Source organism: Podarcis pityusensis (genome assembly GCF_964106645.2).
Source record: "Podarcis pityusensis genome assembly, chromosome: 12".
Classification (NCBI taxonomy): Eukaryota; Metazoa; Chordata; class Lepidosauria; order Squamata; family Lacertidae; genus Podarcis; species Podarcis pityusensis.
Genome location: NC_138037.1, coordinates 50,439,460 through 50,459,606, shown reverse-complemented (window position 1 = coordinate 50,459,606; position 20,147 = coordinate 50,439,460). Strand labels below are relative to the sequence as shown.

General features: G+C 42.7%; 2 long non-coding RNA genes across 4 annotated transcripts; one reads left to right on the top strand and one right to left on the bottom strand.

Moving 5' to 3' along the window:
* Positions 1–5,056: 5,056 nt before the first annotated feature.
* On the bottom strand, positions 5,057–9,409 carry LOC308460060. The gene is made up of 3 exons (XR_013978437.1): positions 8,854–9,409; positions 6,603–6,736; positions 5,057–6,498 (listed from the first exon to the last, which is right to left on the bottom strand). It is a non-coding gene; the product is annotated as an uncharacterized lncRNA (long non-coding RNA).
* Positions 9,410–9,450: 41 nt separating this feature from the next.
* Positions 9,451–18,794, top strand: LOC308460050. Of its 3 annotated transcripts, XR_013978422.1 has the most exons (6): positions 9,451–9,744; positions 11,200–11,397; positions 12,680–12,745; positions 13,248–13,836; positions 16,456–16,536; positions 17,907–18,794. It is a non-coding gene; the product is annotated as an uncharacterized lncRNA (long non-coding RNA). The 3 variants fall into 3 exon arrangements; XR_013978423.1 differs by lacking the exons at positions 16,456–16,536; positions 17,907–18,794 and having other exon boundaries at positions 9,451–9,623; positions 13,248–14,731; XR_013978424.1 differs by lacking the exons at positions 16,456–16,536; positions 17,907–18,794 and having other exon boundaries at positions 13,248–14,731.
* The last annotated feature ends 1,353 nt before the right edge of the window (positions 18,795–20,147 follow it).

Below are 20,147 nucleotides of genomic sequence, written 5' to 3'. Positions count from 1 at the left end.
ATTTTGCTCAAGATGTTTCAACACACAAGTCTGAGATCGGGTGGTGATTGGGACAGACCTACTCTGATTATTTGCTGGCTTTAAATAATGAGCACATTATAACTCCACTGGTCTACCGGTAACTTGCAAATCATCACTACTTTTCTCACGCAGCAAGAGAAACAGAGTGTAGGGATGTCACAAGGCCCATCCATTTCCTACCGTCCAGTCTCTGTTATACATGTAAAATGGCCATTGCTTCTTTATTTTGGAGATTCATTACCTGCCTTTTGCCCAATGGTAACAACACATCGACCAAAATGTAGCTATCCCTTGAAATGTGAGTTTCTCTGAATTTTGTGATGTAAAAATTGTGTACAGAAAAAAGTGCACAAAAATGCATTGATTGGTGAAAATAACATACAAAGATAGATTGTATTAGGGGAAGTTGCTTGCAAAAATGTTACATTAGACAAAGTCACATCTTGGGAGATATGTAAACTAGAATGCTGAAGAATTTCCACAAGGACTTCTTTAATAATAAATAAATTTCAAACTGATGCAGAGATGTGGCAAAGTGAAAATTGGGGAAAATTAGAAACTGAGAGAAACCAAAATTGACAGTTCATCTATCCCACCCTGCTATAAGGTATGGAGAAATGGCATCAGCTATAGCTTATGAGAAAGAATTAGGGGGAGATGTGGCAAATGTAAACATTTTGACAAAATGTGTAAAGATGAACTAAATCTTAAATCAAAGGCAAGTTGATAGTGGCAGAAACAGACGGAAATTCACATGCTTTCCTTATTCTTCACTCAATTCTTCAGCTCTTGATGATGAGTGGTGTATGGTTCTTCTCACAAACAATAAATATGAAAATTGACACATAGGAGCACAAGCTAATGCAATGTCTTTAAAAAGAAAGGAAAAACCTTGCAAAGCATTGCAAATGGAGCCACTTCAAAAATCAAAAACACTGCAATACTATCATACTCTGAGAAAATACAGCAAGTGTTTGGTAAAGGTAATCAGAATTGCAAGTGTGAAAATGAGGCAGCTCTGGCAGAAATTCAAGGTGGCAGAGTTTGATACACAAGTTACACTGGGTCTAAGGGCCATGACTAATCTCATTAAAACTTATAAGGAATAAATTTAATAAAAGCAGGTCCAGAAGATAGATGTTAGTGTCATATTCTCTGGCCTCAATCCCCAACCCATTTCAGAGGGAGAAGGCACCATCCAGAGAGCCAATGTTCCTCACTCTATAATCTTCCAGACCAGAAGATGTGGCTTTACCCAACTCTTCAGATTTGGAGAGCTCCCCGCAATATGATCCTCACTGCCCCCACACCAGAGGAGTCAGAAGCTGCCAAACTTTAAGTAATACAGTGGTACCTCTGCTTACATATTTAATTCGTTCCGGAGGTCCGTTCTTAACCTGAAACTGTTCTTAACCTGAAACACCACTTTAGCTAATGGGGCCTCCTGCTGCCACCGCACCGCCAGAGCACCATTTCTGTTCTCATCCGGAAGCAAAGTTCTTAACCCGAGGTACTATTTCTGGGTTAGTGGAGTCTGTAACCTGAAGCATATGTAACCCGAGGTACCACTGTATAGACAGCTTCTCAGGTGGTCCAGAACAACCAGCCTACAGAAGACATCTACTGAAACAACAGCTCTCCTTGAGTGAATTCTAGTCAGTGATCTGTCCAGGGTCCTGATAGAGCATACCTACTTGCTGGGATTCCGCCTAGCCTTTCTTGACTCTGCCATATCAGATGTGAATCCGTTCTACTAGACATGACCCAGCTCTCCCAGGAATTGCTGCTGCTTCAAGGCAGCTTCTGCAGGAGCCTCAAGCAGATCTAGGACAGAACAGACATGCTGAGACAGACTACAAACAGACTAGGATCCTTAGCAGAGAATAATCCATACAAATGAATCCAAGGGTGCAACCTGCAATTCATGTGGCTTTGAGGGCTCCAATGCCAAGAAAAGATAAAGGTCAAGAGGAACTTAATTGTATGAAGGGGGGAAAGTGGTAGTTAAAACAGAAGAAAGTACAGAGTGGGTCAATCCAATAATAATTACGGAGAAGCTGCCGGACCCAGGAGATCTGAACAAAGCAAATCTAAGGGAATGTTTAATTTGCTTGCTGGAGAAGAAATTGACCAGTACAAGCAATATGTTTGCTGCAGAAGAAATTAGCAGTGACCCAGGTATTGACAGCTGCTATTTTTACTCCCGGAATGCCCAAGCACAAGATACCCCATAATGATCCCATGTTGGAGAATTCTGGTTGTATAAATGACAGTTGTCAGTGCCACTGGAGACAAGTAAGTCCACCCCCATAAGTGTATAGGATGATTCAACAGAGGCCTTGATAGCGTCACATACTGTAGAATCAAAGAATTGTATAATTGGAAGGGACTCCAAGGATCATCTAGTCCAACAACTTACAATGAAGGAATCTTGCCCACAGCCATCCCTGGGTGGGCTTGACAGATGAACTGACCCATTGCACTACCTCAGGGAGATCTTACAAAGCTGATAAGCTGGAGTAACCTATAACCTATAAAAGGACATGCTAAAGATCTGCCTCCTGGGTTTGTTGTGGGATAGGCAAAAAAATTAAAGCATTTTATTGCTATGCAGACAAATTTCAAAAGTACCAATGCCCTCCCTTTTTACAGGCACGGAGACAAAATTGGCTTTTAGCTATAGCCATGCTAATCCAGAATAACGGCTCTCTACAGATGCCATCTCGGCTTCTGCAACAAGAGAACAGAAGGCAATTCACCATTTGTGTGGTGGAAAGATAAAAATAAAATTTGATCTAAAAGCTCTAAAATAGAGGCCTCCAGCAGTTAGCAGTTCTGCTCTTTATAGATTCAACCAGGTGTTTTCTTTTGCTTTTTGCAAAGATAGGTTTTGAACATGATGGTCTCAGTTTTCCCTAGCTCCCAATTCCCAGAAACATATTGGTTATGATTATGAATAACTAGTGTTATTCATAGAACACTAGTTAAAATGCTTTACAACCTTCCTATTTTTTCTTCACAACAGTCCTGTGAAGTAGGTTCTAGCTATTCTCATTGCATAGATGTGGGAGAGAGGAATGAAGCTAAGAGTTAACAGTTCATTCAAAACCACCCAAAGAGTCTGTAAGTCCAGACCTCTTTCATCCAAAACCAAGACATTCACAGCATAATCCTATGCACACAGCGGGACTTACTTGTGAGTAAGCCTAGCATCGCACTGTTAGCTGCTGAGCAATGCTGCTCTATACAAGTCAGAAAATGCAGCCATTTTATCTTCATTAACAATCAGCACTATTCTGTCTGAGATGAAGTGGGAGCAGTATTGACAGAGTAATGTAACAATGCAAAAGCACTTCATAGGCACTTGAAGGCTCAATACATTTCCGAGCTCCTAATTTGGAGGGATGGGGTTAAAGTTAAGTGCACCAGTAGGTTTCCATTCAGATATACATCAATTTTGAAGCCTGCTTATGACAGTTATTCAGGATAGGGCATCTGCTCTTAATCTTCTCTCAGTTTGGTTTCTATTTATGTACACAACAGGAGCTGAGGACGAAAGAAACTGCAGGAGAGTCAACATTGCTGCATAGATACACTGGCGCAACCCATGTAGATTTATAGACTAGAGGAAGGCTAAACCAACATTTCTCGGCAGAAACAAAAGCTCATTACTCTGTAAGGGATATACAGTAGGTGCCTTAGCCAGAGGTCATAAGAATTGCACAGGAGAAATAATTGTAAGGGGAGGAAAGTTTCTGTATTTTAATAAGCTTTGCATAATACTGTGACAAGAACGACAGTGAACAAAATACGCTGCACATAGATCAAGCAACCCACAGGCGCGCATGCAGCATACTGAACAGAACAAGGGTGTTCAGAGAGCACAAAAGCTCCTGATCAAAGCCGAACATCTTCCCATCACAAACGATACCGTTCCTCTGCTAAAAGCCCTTTAACACAACATAACAGGAAGCCAGCACTTTGAACCACTTCCTCCCTGAAAAAGGAACCCTCTGACTTTGAACAAGACAGGAGGAAAAAAGGGCTTCACATATTGGCACAATTAGCATTGTGAATCAAATTTCCTTTCCTGTTCACACTGCTTTTTTCCCCGCTTGCTTTTTTTTACGCCACCATCAGTAAAGCCCAGGGAGGATCCATGAACAACTGAAGGAAGGTCACAGGAAATCACTTACAAACAGATCTGAAGCCCAGAATAAACTTTAACAAACAGGCAGTGGTAAATCGTGTGTGCGCAAATATCACATTTGGAGCGTGATCCCGACTGTGACGAACTTACACCGATGGAACAGCAGTCAACTGAGTTTCTTCTGGTTTTCTTTCTTCCACACTTAACAAGTGACACTGTGCAACTGCAGTTGGTGGAACCAAGAAACAGTGGCTCATGAGGGTTGATGGTTTGGGAGGCTATTATTTGTTGCTGTTGGCATTGCAGAGGCTTTATAATCACCACCACCACATTTCTCCTGATTGTTCCCGATGGTTTTTTGGTAGAGGAAAATCCATTTCAGATATATCGTCAATGTCATCACCTTTTCCGCCTGCCCACAGCAGAGATTGTTTCCAAGTTGTTTGAGGGAGGGGTGAGCACAAAGCCAGAAACATTATTGCTACCATCTCCTCATAAATCCCTAATTTTGACATAGGGTAGTAGAAGCAGAAAAGAAAGAAACATGCAAATTCAAGACCTTTTAAAATCCCTCAATAATTGTACTTTATCTTAGGGAGGCAAACATCCTTTTGACAGTACAGTGGTCCCTCTGGTTATGTACTTAATTCATTCTGGAGATCTATTCTTAACCTGAAACTGTTCTTAACCTGAAGCACCACTTTAGCTAATGGGGCCTCCTGCTGCTGCCACGCCGCTGCTGCCACGCCGCTGCTGCACAATTTCTGTTCTCATCCTGAAGCAAAGTTCTTAACCCGAGGTACTATTTCTGGGTTAGCGGAGTCTGTAACCTGAAGTGTATGTAACCTGAAGCGTCTGTAACCCGAGGTACCACTGTATTTAAAAAAAAAAAACAGGGTCCGGTTTGCATTAAAGTTAGTTTGTCTTTGTCCCATTTCTTTGGATCTCAGAAAACATACTGAATTCAATATTAAAGCAATAAATAAATATATCCCCAAACTTATCCATCTGTTCATTGATATTAAATGCTACTTGAGACCTCCATTTCTGAGTGAACAGAATTCGTGCAGCAACCAAGATGACAAAGGGTCTGGAAACCAAGCCTTATGAGGAGCACTTGAAGGAGCTGGTTATGTTTTGGCTGGAAAAGAGGAAACTGAGAGGAGATATGACAGGCATCTTCAAATATCTAAAGGGCTGTCACATGGAAGATGGAGCAAGCTTGTTTTCTCCTGCTCCGGAGGGTAGGACCCAAATCGATGGATTCAAGTTACAAGAAAGGAGATTCTGACTAAACCTCAGGAAGCACTTTCTGTCTGACAGTGGAACGGTTTCCCTTTGGAGGTGGTGGACTCCTTCCTTGGAGGTTTGTAAGCCGAGGCTGGATGATCCTCTGTCATGGATGCTTCAGTTGAGATTCCTGCATTGCAGGCAGATGAACTTGGTGATGCTTGGGCTCCCTTCCAACTCTACAATGTTATTATTCCATGAACTATCATTTATTAAACTAAGAGTGCAGTCTAAACCCAGGAGGGTTTAACCAAGATCCCCACTGCCTTGCCCCCTCACCCCCCTGGCAGCAATGCTGTTGCCAAGAGCCCAGGCTAGCAGGGGTGACCTTTCTGGCTGCCCTGTGACCTCCAGGATCAAAGGCAGCTTGCTTCTGAATGCCACCATCCCATCTCCTGCTACTGGTTTTCCATCGTTTGTGTAAACAGGATAATGGATTAAATAGGCCTTTGGTCTAATACTGCAGGTCTCTCCCTCCATTCTTAGCTGTCAATGCACTGTACATCTTCAGGCTGTAGGAGCAGGGATTTCATTTATGAATATCGACTCCCTATACAAGCCCTATACACTTGTACAAAATTACAATGTTAAGGAAAATAATAGGCTAGACCTCTTTCCCCTGGCATGATCATTTTTATGTACAGTGGGGTGTACATAGGAAGGAGGATATTGAAATGCTTAACTTCATACCAACAGTCCATTGTTGCTCTTCCCACAACAGCTTCAGATATTGTTTCATTTCTCAGAAACAACTGACTTCTGAACAAAGACAGGACCTCTTTGTAGCAGCCAAGCCTTGAGGTCACTACCAAGCAGCACATTATCTCCTGAGGATTCATGAACTTCTATGCCCTTCCTCAAAAGAACTGATATTTTAGCCCCCAAACTCCCCTCTGAGGTAGGTTTGGCTGGAAGACATTGATTTCCCCATTGCTGTCCAGTGAGTTTCAGAACGAAGCCGGACAACGTTTGTGTAAAACATATTCATTCTTCTTTTGCGAACTCAAATGGTTTGCCTGACTGTGCCACAGAGTATCCTAAGGCAAAAACATATTAGCAGATAGCATTAAATTTACAATTATTACCAAGGTAGAAAGAGGGCAAAACACTGCATTTTTATAATGGATTTTCACATCCTTACCTCAGTAGGATTTTTCTGTGAGGTAAGCAGTTTTGAAATATTCAGACAGACTAAGCTTGTTTACTCATGTTCTGGGTCAGCTCTTCAGATGGTGTAAACTGGTTGAGCTCCATTAAAAGCAATTGTTATTGAACCTGTATGAAGAGGAATTTTTGCTCAGTGTCTACTTTTGCTGTACTGTTTGTACATTCTCTCAGTTTTGTTCCTATTGAGTATTCAGTCTATGATGGACAACCAGCCACCCAAATTAGCATATTTCCCATTGCCAAACGAGGTTGAAGATCATCGAGGCACCTGAATTGCAGATTCCAGTCAGCAATTTTGTTTCCAACAAAGGAGCCCTTCTTGCTATTATGCAAATATCATCTTTCACCAGAAGGCAAATTCTTGCCTCTTAATATTTAAATTCCATCTCCACATCACTGATCTCTAAACAACATCCTTTCTGTGAAATTTTCTTAAGAACTTTGTAGGACTTACAACAACAATAATAATAATAATAATCTTGGTTTTCCTCTCTCCGGCAGAGTGAAACTATTGGCTGTTGTAAAGCAGAGCGTTCCGCTTTCAGGACACAGAAGGGAGGAAAACTCAACTTAAAACTGTTAGAGGAATTACAATGTCAACTGAATCAAACTCCTGTCCTTGGGGAAAGAGCTAAAGCAGGAAGGGAAGAAAGAAACAGACCTGCTATTATCAGAGCTTTGATTCTCTTTCCATCAGAGAAAGAGAAAGAGGCCATGTTGGCAGGATGCAATTAAATGCCTCTACTTTCTGGCAGCGTGCAAATCAGGTGGGAAAAGCTCTTTTTATGTGCCCCACCCATGTGGTTGTTAACACACACTCCCCACTATGGAAAATGGCACTATGGAATGGCACTGTCGGAAAACAACTCCCATATCTCAGCCAGTGTGAGCAATGGGGGCATAGGTAACATTTAATGTTGTCCTGATAATGGCTCAGGACCGCAATACCTCAAGGACCACCTCTTTCCATATGAACCCATCTGGACCCTGAGATCATCTTCTGAGGCCCTTCTTCATGTGCCTCCTCCTTGAGAGGTCCAGAGGGTGGCAACACAAGAACGGGCCTTCTCTGCAGTGGCTCCCCATCTGTAGAATGCTCTCCCCACTGTTCTTATTTTGATTTTATATATTGTGATATTTTCTGTGAACTGCCCTGAGACCTCCGGGTATAGGGCAATATATAAATTCAGTGAATGAATGGATGGATGGATGAAATGCAGATTCACTGTTATCTGTTCTTGTCCAATTGAAATATTAAGGACTTGTTTACACTTCCCTTTGTCCTGTGGCTAGAAAGCATGGGGCTGTGTGGTTTCGCTTTGGCCCACCTCTTTATCCCAGAAAACCCACTCTTTAGTGCTAAATTGGAGCAAACATCGATCCTGAGAAAACCCAGTTGACATTTGCACTGCTTCTTCCTGGGGGAAAGCAGCGGGGGAAAGCAGATAAGCCCTAACTGCGGCTGCAATCCCAACACATTTACATGGGAGCAAGTCCCGTTGAATTTCAGTGGGGCTTACTTCTGAGTAAATATGTATAGGCTGGCCTCGTTAAAGCAAGCATAGAGAAATATATTGTTGTAATAGGTGAAGAGGTGTTCTCTGGCTTGCACCAAGAACAGTCACCGCTTCTTATGAAAGAACTTTAAACTGTTTATTTTGGTACAAAGATGCAGCTGAGGCCCAGAGTCTCAGTCAGTCAGACATCTTCAAATTTATTCATGTATGTGACTACAGCGGCAAGAATGTTATTTGCCCCAAAATGGAAAGAAATCCCGACAAAAGAAGAATGGATAAAAAAAAAAAGGAATATGCAGAAATGGTGAAACTTACCAGATGAATAAGAAATCAAGATAACAAACCTTTTATAAAAGAATGGAAATGGTTTGTTGAATATTTACAAACAAACTGTAAACAGATAAGGACATTGGCAGGATTATTGTAATAACCTGCAGTTTCATAAAAGCATATATTTAAAGTAAGTGAATAAAAGATTAAGTTAAGTTAGAATATGCAGGAACTGTAAAAAATAAATTTAAGGAACTGCAGAGAGAGGAGGGAGGAAGTCGAGTTTTGAAATGTTAGAATGATTGTAAAACTATTGAAATGTAAATAACTAGAAATCATTTTTTTTTTTTTAAGTCAGTCATCTTACAAATAAAGAGGGTCCTTCTTGCCACATATTTGAAGGAGGCCTTCAGACTAACTTTTTACTCTCCAACGTACCATTTCCATGCAGCTGGGCACAGAGATGTGATCTTTCATGTTGATTGGTTAATGTAGAAGATTGTGCAAAGTGTTTTTCAAAGGGAAAAACTAATAGTTGGTAAGAAAGGGAAACTCCTGCTCAGGTCTTCTCTGCACTGCAACTGGTTCCAAGTCTCTTTCTCCCTCTCTCATTTGAGGGGGGTGTGGCATTCGTTCGGAGCCCCCGGTCGTCTCACGGACTATTGACCTGTAAACCACTAATCTGCTGCCACCAACCAGGTCCTCCCCGGTAAATCACTTAGTCTCAGCCAGGTTCTTAAGTTAACAATGGAGATTGTAGTTTATTGCAAACACAAATAAACTTTAAATGCATTCGAAACGCTGTTACTCTTTACCCTCTTAGTCTTATTTTATTCTGTCTCTAACTTTTCTACCTCCCCTCGCACAAGAACCAACTGCACTAACTGTCTCTCTGTTTCCAACTGTCTGCCAACTGTTTTCCCAGCTGCCTTCTCCCAACCAACCAACCAACTAACTAACTAACTAACCAACCCTAGAGCTAAGCCCTTTTATAAACAGGTAGGCTCCGCCTCTGGCTTTTCTATTGGTCTACCTATTAACTGTTTCTCTCCCCCTGTACAGACATTTTCAAAAGAACGGGCAAACGCCACATCGGGGGTGGGGGGAGAAAGCTGCGTGCATGGAACAAAAGCTCCAGGCATGATCAAGGCTTGATGAAACTTCCTCAGTCTTTTCCCAAAAGATGATACTGATTTTATCCTTGCCGGGTGGGTTCTGCTTTTTTTAAGATGGGTTTTTTCGCCCACAGAATTCTGTCTCTACTACCTAACTGTCCCACTTCAACTTCCAGAACCATTATGCTCCATAGGTCCCCCGCGAACTGCCAAGGTTTGTTATAATTGTGATCTACCACATGACAAAGCGTGTTCTCCTTCATGGTTTTTTGGTCCCAGTTGCTGCACCTGGCGTGGCAGTCACTGTCCAGCCGCCACTGATGGAGCCAGAAAGCGTGTTAATAAGGTGGCAATGAAAGCAGTCATTGCTCATGGTGGTTCTGTGATTGCGCACCCCGATATCACCTTCAAGGCGGCCGTCCTTTTCAGGGACGATGGTGTGCATCTTTCCCTGTTGGGAAATGACACATGGTTAAATTCTGTTGTGTGGGTTTGAAGGTGTGGCTGCAGTTGTGAGTGGTTGGCGGCGAGCTTTAGTGCTCGGTGGCGGTTAGGCATTGGTTTATGGTTTGGTTGGTTGAGGGGAAGTGGTTGAGTGCCTGCCCTTGGTAGGTTGAGTGCCTGCCCCTCTAATGCTGCTGCGGCAAGGGATTCCGTTAAAGGAATTGGGGGCTAACTATTGCTTGTCCACTCTGTCAAGGGGGCTCGGGCCATAGCAATGAGCTCCTGGTTGCATTTGGGGTGAGGGCAGGTTCCCTGCTCCGCGTAACCCCCAATTCTGACCCCCCCCCCAAGTGTATTCCCCTATTCTGACTTTTGCATTGTGCGGAATGTCAGTCTGTCCCCCATGGTGGGGGCAGATAGTCGCAACCAATGCCTAAGCAACCACTCACAAATTTGTATTTCAATAAAGTTGTGGCCAAAATTATGCCAAAAATCTTAAACAAAAATTCTGTGTGATGTGTGAGTTATTGGGGTGGCCCTGGGGACCTCGACACGCAACAAGTGATTTCCCAGCTTTAAAATAAAACCAAAACTGAAATAATACTTCACAGCTATAAAGGACAAGTTTTGCTCTAATTTGCCCTAATCTTTATTGAAAAGAAAGTATCTCCCACACTCAAAAGTCATTTTGCTTGCAAATGTCACAGGCAATGTGTACACATTTTTTAAATGAAGAGATAAACTTTATCCTTGCAGAATCCAAGCTGGACTTGTAGTTGAAGTAGCTCTTCAGATGTTATCTCTGGGCCAGATATTCTGTCAGTCAATAAGTAAATGGGAATGTTCACCAATTAGGATATATTGTCTGAAACACTTGTCGGCGAATAGTTTTCTGCAGATGCTTGGGTGCTAGAACGTAGTGCCAAAAGCAGTGACGTCTAAGATTCAAGATATTTTTTTCCTGCCTTTTCTTTTTAAAAATTCAGCACAAGTGTATCTGCTGAGTATATGGTCCTGAACATCTGCTATCAGTGGATAATGTCAATGGTTTAATGTTTCTTTGGGGATAATTGAAGTTTATCAAGTGCAATGCAGTTCTGTCAAGTTGGAAGTAACTTTGCCTTTTCTTTCTTAGGGAGGGCAGTTTCGAGGTTGCAAAAAAAAATGAAATAAAACACTAGTGCTTTTCTTATATTATTTCATCATCTTCATTTATTATTTCCAGAGCATTTAACATGTACAAAGCACTGTGCAATGGACAAAAACTCACTGTGATCCCTACCTAAAGGCCTGAAATGTAATAAAGATGAAGAGAAGAGAAATGGGGAAGGAATACTAAAAGATTGTGCGGGTGCTAGGTGAAGATGAATAAAAACCAGGCCGAAACCATCAGTAACTATAGAAGAGCACTGCTACTGGAAAGGTAAGAAGCAAATGGTATTTTAAAATGGGAGAGAGGGGAGACAGATGGATGGATGGACAGGTTGGTGTTAAATGAAATAAAATTCCCTTGGTGCAGCAAGACAGAATGGATGAAAGGGGGGGGAGTATAGGCAGCATTTCATTCATTATTTCCAGACCCTCCAAGTGTCCCTATTTTCCAGGGAGAGTCCCGGGTTTACAGAAGCCATCCTGGTTTCTTATTTGATCCCGGAATGTCCCGATTTTCCTTAGGATGTCCCTATTTTTATCTGAGAAATGTTGGCGGGTATGGAGTTATGCGATGCACGCACACACCCCAAGCCAAGGAGATAAGTAACTATGCAACCTTTAGAAGACATTTGAAGGCAGCCCTGTATAAGGAAATTTTTTAATTTCTAATGTTTTATTATGTTTTATATATGTTGGAAGCCGCCCAGAGTGGCTGAGGAAACCCAGTCAGATGGATGGGGTATAAATAATAAAAATATTATTATTAATGTTTTGGAATAGGACGTCCCTATTTTAATCAGAGAAATGTTGGGGTGTATGTACCGTATTGGCCCAAATATAAGCCGCACCTTTAAAATTCGGGGGGGGGGAGAGAGACAATACCCGAAAATAAGCCGCTCCCCTAAAAGTCCGCAGGCACTCACACCCGTTCCATTTTACCATTTCAGCTGTTTCAGCTGTTTCACCATTTCAGCAGCGATATTACAAAAGCCAATTTTTGTAAGGTCACGGATTTAGGCCACACTTTACCTTTTCACGGTCGGAATTTTTTTGGGGGGGAGGGAGGTTTATATTCAGGCCAATACGGTATTCCTGTTGCCTAGAAATCATCAATACTCATTTGCGAAAGCACATGGAATTGTCCATCACAATAAAATAAATGATGCCATTGTTTCATATAGACATGAAAATTATCTAGGACCAAAAAGGGATATCAAGCTATTAAGAATAAATGAAGAAAACCCTCCAACATTTCTCTGATGAGAATAGGGGTGTCCTATTCCGTCGTCATCATCACAATTTTACTATTGACTATTTCCACCTATTTAGAAAAAGTATGTTAATATTTTAATATGTGTGGGATGAACAGAAGTAACCAAAGAGGGCATCATTGGAGGGGCGTGAGAAATCCACATGTAAGTACTAAAAGCAGAAGAAAGATGGCCAATGCTCAAGCTTAGACAGATCAAAGAAACAGAATTTAATCTGATAAAGAGAACAATTTGTTTGTCGTTCCTGATACAACATGTTTTTTTAAAAAAACCATGTAACAGATCCATTCAAATAAGAGCTACGAATTCCAAGATGAGTTCGGCAGTGTGGACAGCAAAGGATATCAGGTGAACAACATCATATGGATTTGATTCCCTCTCCCCCCCCCCCCTTTTTCTCTAATATTAAAATCTGTATGTTGGCCAAATGGATTTTTGCTAATCATTGTGATGACCTTCTGTTTGGTAATCTACATACTATTTCTATTTGCTTAGATGGCTCGGGTAAGAGAATGCCAGTCACTTAGGACATCTCTATTTGTCTACTCTAATGTTTAACCAGCTGCCAAACTACTTCTGTAGGTGGCATCAGGCATCCCAACTGCGATGCAGCTGGCATGGCAAGGAGAGAGAGCAGCTGGTTGAGAAAGCACAGCAGAGCAACATGAAAGACATGAAAGCACAGGGAATGGGGTGGACTGAATTCCTTGAGATATATATTTTTAATAGCTCCTTAAGCTTTACATGTTATTATAGGAAACCTTTCCTTTATTTTCTAACCATTTGATTGATGACTTGTTCTGCCTTCTCCAGATACAGTCAAATATTTTATCTCTCTTTATTCTTGTAGGAAAGAAAATCTGGGAATTGGGGAATAAGCAAGAAAAAGATGCCCATTTAAGAGATGCCAAATTACTCCATCTGTGAGGATGGCAAAGTGCTCTGAGTTTCCACCTCTCAGCCTTACCCTTTTAGTGGAAATCTGTGATTGGCATGACATCGGGGGAAGAAAGTTTCTTGGCACTGACCTTGAGGGCTCTCAACCCCTTTAAAGTGTCCGACTCTGAAATGTTGCATCACTCCTTGTCTATTGGATGCAGTCCTATTTATAGTCACTGTTCATCAATCACCTAAATATTTATTATCAGGTGCAAACTGAAAAAATAAATCGGCACAAAGGATATGCTGACTCACCATATACCAGGGGCAGGGAACTTCTCATCATCAACTCCTGGTCATGTTGGCAACGGCTGAATAGAAGGGAAATCCAGCATTATCTGGAGGACCTATTGACAGAACCTATTTGGTGTTTCGCAACTTGCTGACTAGTTGCAGGACCTTAGCCAGACCTAGCAGAGTACACGCAGAATCCACGGAAGCAGTTGGCAAATTGGCTGCAGACAGGATAGACGAAGCAGGAACCAGGAACTTGTAGTTAGGTGTTTATTATATACAGTGGACTATTTACAGGAACAGAACACGGATCTTTAGCTTGCTCTTTCTTACACAACTCACAACTCCTACACTGACTGACACACAGAACTCTGAACCTCTGAACCTCGAACTAACACATTCCAGTTAGTAGGCCATTAATTATCACTCCCTTGAGAGAGCTTGACCAATCAGGGAGCGGTCTCCATGCCTCTGTTATCACCAGACAGACTTACTCCTTCAGATTGCCTTCTGGCTGTCTGCCAAACCTTAATTGACTCTGTGTGAGTAGCTGCATGTACACAGTCTCCCAACAGGGCCAAAGATTAGCCACATCTGCTTTAAATCATATCTTCTGGAACCTCCACTCCCAAGTCTTGCTGAAATTGCCAACAGCATGGAGAAGGTCTACCCCACACTTAGACTCGCCAACAAAACGGCTACTGATGGCCAGACAGATAATATAACACCAGTCCTGAAAGACCTGCATTGGTCCCAGTACATTTCTGAGCACAATTCAAGGTGTTGGTGCTGACCTTTAAAGACCTAAACGGCCTCGGCCCAGTATACCTGAAGGACCGTCTCCATACCCATCGTCTAGGCCGGACACTTGAGGTCCAGCTCCGAGGGCCTTCTGGCGGTTCCCTCGCTGAGAGAAGTGAGGTTACAGGGAACCAGGCAGAGGGCCTTCTTGGTGGTGGCATCCACCCATCCAACCCTTCAGATGCCAAGGAAATCAAAAACTATCTGACTTTTAGAAGACACCTGAAGGCAACCCTGTTTAGGGAAGTTTTTAATGTTTGATGTTTTATCATGTTTTTAATATTCTGTTGGGAGTCACCCAGAATGTCTGGGGGAACCCAGCCAGAGGAGCAGGGTATAAATAAATTATTATTATTATTATTATTATTATTATTATTAACCACAACATAGCTTGACTAACAACCTGCATTAATCTTTTATCTGGGACCTAGGTATACATGCACGGAAACTCCTTAAGAAACATTTACTGAAACTATTTCAGCTTCTCTCAGTAATGTTGCAGAGCAAGCAGGACGGACCAGTTTTGCTTTATGATGTTGCTTCGGGCAAAGTCCAGTGGAACCTCCATTCAGGAGTTGAACAATTAATCTGATCATTCAAGTGCCTTCAGTGTTCACCATCTGACTGCATTTCATGGGCAATGCTACCAGGAACATTATCACAACTCATTTTTGGCTTGTTAATGACAGGAGATTTACTCGCCCCATTGCAGTACACACAAATTAAGCTCCAGATCATGTTTCATTGCTAAATAATTCACAACAGTTTAAATATATTTGGTCTTGGGTGCCCTTCAGGACTGAGGACTAAAGTATAACGTGTGTGTGTGTGTGTTTAAAAATGCATTATTTCTATAATTAATGCCAGTATTTTGCAGATGAGAAAACCTATTTTAATCTTAACTGTTGCTGTTCTCACATCAGTCTATGTTGTTGGTAGCAATTTTCATAGGTGTTTTCCCCCCCATTATATCACATTTCTATATCTCTTTCTATCCTCCCGCCTGGTACATTGTGTGTTCTTCTCTTTTCAATGCCTCACCGTCAGAAAACAGCTTCATTTATTTATCAGAGAAAATCATTTGAATGCATCTTTTACTATTTCACTCTCCAGGTGCTCCATCTCTCTGTCTTATTACTGCGCTCTCCTAGATATCGGTTGGGTTTGTCAACAGAGGTGTGTTTTGCCATAGAGATAAAAGCAATTACTTTTAATTGTGATTCACTGCGTGAAAAGGTTAGGGGAGCCTATGGTTCTGTTATCCTTGCATTCATACCAGTACCTGTGGCTTGCATCATGGGCCCACACTTGCTGAGGAGAAATGAAAATCCTGTCTCCCTCCACTGACAGCACATTGTGTGGTTTGTTAGACATGGCAGAGTGAAGATAATATATTGCTTTTAGAAGACTCCGAGGCCTGCCGTGGCCGTTTGCACCTCATAATTAGCATTTAAATGGCCCGTTTCAAATATTTCAAAGCACATCACATACATTATCTCAGTCATCCTCGCAGCAGTCTTCTAAGGTATGACAGTATTCTTTCCGTCCTCATTTTGCAGAGGTGAGCTTGAAACTGAGAAATAGTGGCTCACCTAAAGCCACCTAATGAGTGTCTCGTCAAGGCATTAAGTCCATTGTCAAGTTTACAACTCACAAGTTGCAGTCCAGTGCTCATTTATCTGGAGTTGGATATATATATATATATATATATATATATATATATATATATCCTTCAGGAATCATTTAACACAGTAGCCAGTGTCCAGAGTCAGCAATCTTGAGGCCAGCACTCCTGTTGACCCTCAGAGCATCAAGGCTAGAATCATCTAGATGTGTGGTGTGGTGGTTACTCTGAATCAGAGCATCGATCCATCTAACTCAGTATTGTCTACACAGACTGGCACGGGCTCTCCAGGGTCTCAAATCCAGCCTTGCCTGTCAATTATTGCAAATGAACCTGGGATTTTCTGAATGCAAGCTATGTGCTACCACTGAACTAGGAACTGTCCCCAAATGACAGCGATGATGTGGAATAAGGGGTACTTTATATTTTAATAACTTTTGTTGTTGCTGCTTTTTTTCAGCCAGAACTCACCAGAACTCAGTTCCAGCACCTCTCAGGTGGGCACCATTGTCATTCTAAGAGAACAAGGAAGGTCTTCATGGTGAGTTCCAGCACCTTTTCCCCCTAGAGAGCCAGTGTGGTGTAGTGTTTAAGAGCGGTAGACTTGTAATCTGGTGAACCGGGTTCGCTTCCCTCCTCCTCCACATGCAGCTGCTGGGTAACCTTGGGCCAGTCACACTTCTCTGAAGTCTCTCAGCCTCACTCACCTCACAGAGTGTTTGTTGTGGGGGAGGAAGGGAAAGGAGAATGTTAGCCGCTTTGAGACTCCTTAGGGTAGTGATAAAGCAGGATATCAAATCCAAACTCCTCCTCCTCCTCCTCCTCCTCCTCCTCCTCCTCCTCTTCTTCTTCTTCTTCTAGATTCATCTAGTCTAAACCCCTGCAATGCAGGAATCTTTCACCTAAAATGGGGCTCAGACCCACGACTCAAGATTAAGACTCTTGTTCTCTACCAAAGAGCATTTCATGTAAAATGCAAAAATCCACCCGGATGGGCATGCTGGCTCCAAAAAAGAGGACATGTCCAGGAAAACCCAGACATATGGCAACTCTAGCAAGAGAACAGTTACTCAACCAGCAAAGAACATAAAATTCAGTAGGAAGAACCCTACACACTCTCAGTAGACTTTACTACTACTACTACTACTACTACTACTACTATTAGCATTCATATCTGCCCTTCACCTGAAGGTCTCAGGGTGGAAATATACAAAATCCAAGCTGAAAATTAAGCAATAAGTTTAAAACAATGTAAAACAAAATATAGAGTTCAGTTATGAATGAAATGAAGTAGGAAGCTTCCCAGGATTAGGTTACACTGAGCATATTTAAACTGCTTTTATTGGGATTTGAATTGCATGTTTTAACGTGTGTTTTTAAATGAAGTTGTACATTTGGTTATTACCGTAAGCCACCACTGGGAGTCTATAGTCCTGGAAGGTGACCTTAGAAATGTCTTACATAAATAAACCTACCCTGCAGTATCCCACAGAGACCAGGCAGTTTGAACAACATGATCCTTCAGAGAGAAGATTTTTTTAAAGAGTCAGCTTCGCGAAGTGAGGCAGAAGGGAAGGGTTGGTTTTCAAAGCACATGGTGGGTTTGGACAGAAGGTGGGATCAGTTTCCCTCCACAGAGCAGAGAGGGTAGACTAAAGGAGAATGCAAAGCTGAATAGGGAACCTAAACTCAGAGGAATCATGTACTTGAGTGCCTAGTGCAAAAGTACTGGTAAAGAAAGTGTTGTCTGCAAAATCAAGGTGCAGAATCCTATCATTAAGAAGCACAGGTGGTTTTTAATTAGTTTACTGGCAGGGACAGAGTGTCAGGGTGCTGTCAGCGGCTGTCGGCTGGTTGCCCAGGAAGCAAGGAAAAGTTTATCACAGTCCTTTTTTATTTCAATCTTTACAGAGAGAGGCTATAGAACCCAGCCTCTTGGATAATGGCGTTGTCCCGAGGGAATCTCCACCCACCGTCTCTCCTACTTCCTCGTTCATCACTTCTACGGGTGCTGCTACGTGCCCTCTGTCTCTGAGCAATTTTCTCTCCTACTTTCAAGGCTCACCGGGTTCTGGGAGATGGAGGGTCTGGAATGCTTTCGAACGACAATGTGTCAGCTAGCTGCCATCCTGGTTCTGCCTCCTCCACTTCCATTATTTCCCAACTTTCCCCCTCATCTGCCTCTGAGCTGCCACCCCCCTGTTGCAAATCTATACTGTCTTCCTCTTCCTCCTCCCTGGAAGGGTCCGGGTGGTCTCCACCATTCCTCCTCTGCCCAGTCCCTGACACAGTCAAAAAGGGCTTTGCTCTCACAAGGGTTAATGGAAGGCCAAATGGATGATTGAAACCTTTCTCATAGTTGTTTTATTAGTTCGCTTGCTTGCTTTAGAATTCATTCATTACATTGAGTTTATACACCTTGGGATACTTAAAAAAAAACAACCAACCCTCAAAGCAGGTTCACAAAACATAAAACAGTGAATGCAACCCTTCCAGCTACAGTTGTGTACCACGGGGTCAGTAAAGACTGCCTACCGCCAGCTGGTGGGGAGAGGAAGCTGTGGTCCAGTGGCAGCTCAAAGTAGCCTCCCGACTGCCAGGGGTTGACTCCGAGTACTGGGGCTCACCCCTGGTTGCAGCCAATCATGGGCAAGCCAGGAGGCACCATTTGTGAGTGGACCAGAGGGGAAGCTTCTTCCCTCTTGTCCACTCTCTGGATATAGCCACCCTGAGCCCAGTCTTGGCTGGAGAGGGCGGGGTATAAAATTATTATTATTATTATTATTATTATTATTATTATTATTAGAGCCAGCCACATCAAGGCCTCAACCTCAGTTGTCACCAGATTCCCCCTCCCACCCAACCCTACTCTTTATGCTGGTGGGCTGCCTGAGGGTAAGCCCTGTGGAGGACCTCGCTCCTTTGGTTGCCATATTTGGGGCCAGGGAGGCATTCGCCAGTGTGGTGTAGTGGTTAAGAGCGGTAGTCTCGTAATCTGGGGAACCGGGTTCACGTCTCCGCTCCTCCACATGCAGCTGCTGGGTGACCTTGGGCCAGTCACGCTTCTTTGAAGTCTCTCAGCCCCACTCACCTCACAGAGTGTTTGTTGTGGGGGAGGAAGGGAAAAGGAGATTGTTAGCCGCTTTGAGACTCCTGAAGGGGAGTGAAAGGTGGGATATCAAATCCAAACTCTTCTTCTTCTTCTTCTTCGCCTTCAGACTGACTGGGCCGGTCGGAGGGTTTTGCCTACCTCATAGCAACTTAATGGCAGTAAGGCACTGGGTTGAATTCTCAGTCTAATCGGATGGGGGTGAGCCTCCCCTCCTCTCTGAGGGATCAGGTTAGCTCCTTAAATGGATCCGGGGGGGTCGGGTGCTTCTGTCCAGACAGGGGCTGATGGGCCATAATACTCGCAAAAATTGTGGTCGTGGGGGGCAGGGGTGTCCCAATTATTATGTCTGTCATAGGGTGATCCTTAACTTTGGTTAACCCTGCCAAATAACAACAACAACAACAAAAATTTATTGAGTTGGTTGAGTCACAATACACACTCAATGCCTGCACCAAAACCTCCTGACATCTGTAATCAATAAAGTTGTATCCTGTTTAAATCCCAATTGGATGCACTGCATTTATTGCAACTATTACAGTGGTACCTCGGATTACAAATGCTTTAGGTTACAAATGCTTCATGTTACAGACTCCACTAACCCAGAAATAGTACCTCAGGTTAAGAACTTTGCTTCAGGATGAGAACAGAAATTGCAGCACAGCGGCAGCGGGAGGCCCCATTAGCTAAAGTGGTACCTCAGGTTAAGAACAGTTTCAGGTTAAGAACGGACCTCCAGAACAAATTAAGTTCTTAACCAGAGATACCACTGTACTGCAGTTCCAACAAAAGCCTGCAAAACAGCTTACAGTGAAATAATTAACGTATAATAAACATAACTGTGGATAGATAAGTTCAGGGGCTGTTCTTTTTCCCCTTTCTCCTGGCCCTTTCATGTTGCCCTTTCCCTGTAAAAGATGCCCAGCGAAATGCCACCTGCTTTGCATCCCAGCCTCTGCCTCAGCCACCCCTCCATCCTCATTTGAAGCTAGAACACATTTAATGTAGCAATATTTAACAAATTGCCCAGACACCCACCCTTC